This window comes from Lissotriton helveticus, chromosome 5_1 (genome assembly GCF_964261635.1).
Source record: "Lissotriton helveticus chromosome 5_1, aLisHel1.1, whole genome shotgun sequence".
NCBI lineage: Eukaryota > Metazoa > Chordata > Amphibia > Caudata > Salamandridae > Lissotriton > Lissotriton helveticus.
The window spans coordinates 1791750150-1791755172 of record NC_136065.1 but is presented as its reverse complement, the minus strand read 5'-3'; the positions used below and the strand labels follow the sequence as shown (position 1 = coordinate 1791755172).

The window sequence follows — 5023 nt, the reverse complement described above, 5'->3', positions numbered from 1 at the left end:
GCACCAAGAAGGAGGGAAGGGGGACCACAGGAAGCAACCGGCCAGCAACCCAGACCAGGACAGCAGGGCCAAAACAAGGACCGGAGACAACCAAGAAAAAACAGAAGGGCAGGGCCACACAAAAACAGGATAATTACAAAAAGGGGGTGGTGATGGACAGAGTATCTGAGTTAATCAGAACACTCCTACCCAGTCAACAGATCAGGGCTTGATCCATCACCGTTTTTTAGCTCACTGCACCATCCCAGTTCAGAACCTGGCTATATGCAAATTAGTCTGTCCCTGGCCCAGTGCATCATGGGAACAGGGCAGACCAAACTACCAAGCCAATTCTTCACTGGAAAGGAAACAAGCTTCCGGGGACCGGTTTCTGGCATTACAGCCGTCTTCGGCCCGGCTTGCTTGAATCCTGATGGTGCAATGAGCAAGGGACTCACGTCTGAGCATACCTTTCCACACTCATGGTGGCCAAAATAATTACAAAAAGGGGGTGGTGATGGACAGAGTATCTGAGTTAATCAGAACACTCCTACCCAGTCAACAGATCAGGGCTTGATCCATCACCGTTTTTTAGCTCACTGCACCATCCCAGTTCAGAACCTGGCTATATGCAAATTAGTCTGTCCCTGGCCCAGTGCATCATGGGAACAGGGCAGACCAAACTACCAAGCCAATTCTTCACTGGAAAGGAAACAAGCTTCCGGGGACCGGTTTCTGGCATTACAGCCGTCTTCGGCCCGGCTTGCTTGAATCCTGATGGTGCAATGCAAGGGACTCACGTCTGAGCATACCCTTCCACACTCATGGTGGCCAAAATAATTACAAAAAGGGGGTGGTGATGGACAGAGTATCTGAGTTAATCAGAACCCTCCTACCCAGTCAACAGATCAGGGCTTGATCCATCACCGTTTTTTAGCTCAATGCACCATCCCAGTTCAGAACCTGGCTATATGCAAATTAGTCTGTCCCTGGCCCAGTGCATCATGGGAACAGGGCAGACCAAACTACCAAAACAGGAGACAGAGCAACCAGGCCAAAAGGACACAGCCAAGGACAGTCAAGCCCGCCCAGAACCACAAGGAAGGCACACAGGACAAAGAAAGAAGCCCAGCCAGGCAACAGGCCCAAGCACCCATACCAACAAGGAAGGAGGAAGGCACAGGCCAGAAACCGGCCCACCCCACCAAACCGAACAACCCGGCCAGTGGAGAGAACATAGGAGGAAGCCAACGAAACCCCACAGAGGAGGCCAGGACTGGGGAAGAAAAGCCAGCACCACCAGGGTCACCAAACGACAACCATCAAGCACCCATCACAGAGGGAGGTGCCCCAGCAAGAGCCCGGGAGCAGAACAGGAGCCAGACCCCAACCAAACCAAAAAGGACAGGGAAGGAGACAAAGACCTAAACACCAGAAGGCCAAAAGCCCCACAGGGAAGAAGACCACCAACTGAACAGGGTGGCCAAAAACCCAGAACAGGAGGAGCAGAGGAAGCGACCCTGAACCGAATCTGAACCGCAACACGGAGACTTGACAACAACAGAAGCCAACAAGGCGGAGGACTGCAAAGGCACCCAACACCCAGGCGAAGCACTCAGCAAGGGCCGGAGCAATGGAAAAGGCCCCAGGGCACACAGCACCCAGACCAGAAACGCACCAGGCCCTACCCAAGCAAACTCTGAAGAAGAGCAAAGAAACAGCAAAAACCAGGGCATCAAACACACAAGGAACCAGGAAACCAGGACTGGAGCCAAGCAACCCACCTAGGCAGGAGGACCTACATGCCCAACCAGCCCCCGAAAGGAGCCCACGCAGAGCCCAGGGCAAAGAAAAGGGCAGGGAGGCCGACAGAGAGCCCCAGCACCCCACCACCGGACCAACCAGAAGGCCGGAAGAAAACCACGCCGAGATTCATTCCCGAGACAGCACGCTGATTGAATCAGATGGCGTGCTGACACCACGGCCGATCACTGACGGCCGCGTGAAACTTTGCCTTGACAGTGCACCCTTGCAGACCTTGGATCACCTTACTTGGCGAACCAGATTACTCTTCAGGCTGCCCACACTGGATCCTTGGGAATTTCCTAATATACTGTTGATTTTCCCGTTGAACAGATTTGAATCAAGCACGCCCCAATTCAGACAACCTAGTCCTGATGACGATCCAAACTAACATGGATCGAAACGCCGTCGACCTAACAGCACAATAATAGGCGTACTTTTCCTCTGTGGCTCTACAACCAATTGAAAATTTGTGTACTGTGATATCACGTTGTCACTTGCCTTGGAGCCACTCACTGTAAATTATCTGCACTTCGTCACAGTGCGCCGTTCTCGCTGTTCACTTCTTCACTTGCGTCACCACCCTTATCACAATCACCTTAAGAACCAAGTGTTTTATGGTTGTCATTAATTTATTTATGCAGTGCTGCTTCCAACTGTATATCCTCCGACCATAACGCATGTTACAATATAAAGATGATTAACTATCTTTTTCTAAATTTATGTAGTGTCTCCTTCTTTCCTTGCGAGTAATGCTGTATGCATGCATAATTAATTGTCTATGTATCCTTACCGATCAGGACATTGTTTCTTAATGCACCTTACTTACCCAGTCCTGAACTGGTCTATGGGTTACACTCCTGTAAATTGTACAACAACGGAAGAAAAACAAAGCACAGGATACAATCAAAACGGAAACCTGAAGAAGTAGAGAAGGCAGAGGGCCAAGCAGCAGCAGAGCCCGGACAACCTGCAGCCAGGAGGGATGACCCCTCAGGCAAGAGGAACCCCACTGAACCATACCCCAACCAAAGAGGGGGAGGGGGGCACCAAAACAGACACACATCTGCGCGGGCGACCGCACTAGCCGCTAGACTACCTCCACTCCCAACATATGCAGAGGCAGCAGTCAGAAGGAGAGCCACAGTGCTGCAGGCACAAGCCCCTGCAGCAGAAGAAGGACTCAGACACACAGCATCCGGGCAGAAGGTGGAGCAAGGGGCCACAGACCCCAACACCACCGAAGCAGTCCAGCAGCGCCGCACCAAGAAAACAGTGTAGCCTGTAGTTAAAGGTGCAAGCCTTGGACACTGCACCGAAGGAGCCTTACCGAGGGCACCCAACCCCGAAACTAATGTGTGCCGCGAAGAGCGAACCACCTACAAAGCCCCAGACCTAGGGGGAAGTTGTGAGCGCTCCGGATGGGATGTAGCTCAGCGGAAGAGCGCGTGCCTTGCAAGCATGAAGTCCCGGGTTCAAACCCTGGCATCCCCAGGAGCCACCGCAGCCCATCCAGGAAATGTCAGAAGGCCAACCTGAAAGGAAAACAGACAGGAAGGTGAAGCACAGAGCCACAACGCGTCTCCCAACGTCGAAAGGCTGAGGTGGTCCAGCAGGGAGATGAACTTGTGACACTGCCGAACACCACACATAGCAGAAGAACATATCTCAAGGAGGAACTTTGTCCGCTATGCGGGACTCACCAGGGGCCGGCGCCGGACGGCACCAGTAGCAAGGCCTCAACAGCAGGAAGGCATGGCACCCAGGCGAGGCGGCACGCCTCCCAACACGCCCAGCTGCAGGAGACGAGCCCCCGACCCGGAGTACCCACGAGCTACACCAGCCGCAAAGGGCCCGCAGGCCAAGCAGCACACCGGCCAACACCGTCATGACCCCCAGCAAGCCCGGCAGGCCGGGGGACAGATCAGGAAACCCCACACCCGCACAGCCAGGCAGCCGGGCTGGGGGAGGAAGAAAGGAACACCACTCCAGCCCAGAAGGAGCAGCAGAACAGCACACCACGTCCATTCTGTCGACAGACAGAAAAAAGAACAGACGGGATGCTGGGTAAGTACTGCTAATGTACTCCCGGTGGGAGGGGCAGTATTAGGGTCCCAGCATCCCTCTGCTCTTTTTTTCTATCGGGAGATGGTTATCTCCAATATGTTAATGAATGGGACGAGGACATAAGGGACCTGGGGGTAATGGGGATGAGGGAAACTGCACCGCCTTGTTCACCACTCCTATTCAAGCAAGACAGAGCAAACATGCTTCCTTTGCTCTCTCCTCTATCCATGGTTTTTCCTTTTCCTTTTACTCTCTGCTACATACACCCCGGGGCAAAACAAAGCCCCCACATCCCCTTACCATTAGCGTAAATCTAGTGGTAAATGGATGAAGATTTGGGCCCATCATAAAACTGACAACTCTTATGTACAGCAGTCAGAAATGCTACAGTTGTATATTAAAAAACAATCTTTCAGATCTGTTTGTCTCTTGGCAATGTATGGCAACAGTTTGTCTTTGTTCCCCCCATAGGCTGTTTTGCCTTGAGGAGTTGTGAAGTTGCAGGTGGGCTCTAAGTAAGACCAGTAAGACCTGCTGGCAGTCCCGGAACATCTTGAACAAACAGAATTGTGATTGTCTTTAATGTTAGGCATTTGCAACCTTGTCAGGACTGAGAGGTAAAATGGACTTATTTGATCTCCTGAGGCTACTTTTCTATTCAGCACATATTAAATGTGTGGGTGCTGTTGCATGTGTTCTGGTGTCAGTACTCTTAACTGATAGGTAGATAGGTTGAATGATTCGCTGAGGCGGTCCCAAAGTCAGGTTGAAAATAGCTGCTGCAATCGGATTCAGAACTGCTCCAACTCTTCTCCACTGATTCCACTCAGGTGTACAACCCCTGTCCTTCTCAGTTAGGTATGCCACTGTGCTTGTTGGGAAATCTCAGACTCACACCCCCTAACAATATTGGCTAAGATACAGCCAAGAGCAGATAATGTCATTATACCTTAATATTGTAGCCAAAATATCAAGATCGAAAATATAGAAAGTTTAGCACATATAGGGAAATATAGACTTACTATTCTCTACATCTATGTAACTTGAAGCTATACATATATGTCATCAAGTTGCATATATGGGGAGCTTAATCAATTAAACAGCATTTGAAATGTGAAGCACTGCTACCACTAGGGGTATTTGTATTCTGTGCCTCTGTCGAAGAGCCAGGTCA

The 5023-nt window shown here is 51.1% G+C and overlaps 1 non-coding gene across 1 annotated transcript; it reads left to right on the top strand.

Annotated features, from left to right (window-relative positions):
* The first annotated feature begins 3204 nt into the window (after positions 1–3204).
* TRNAA-UGC (transfer RNA alanine (anticodon UGC)) lies at positions 3205–3276 on the top strand. The gene has a single exon. It is a non-coding gene; the product is annotated as a tRNA-Ala (tRNA).
* The last annotated feature ends 1747 nt before the right edge of the window (positions 3277–5023 follow it).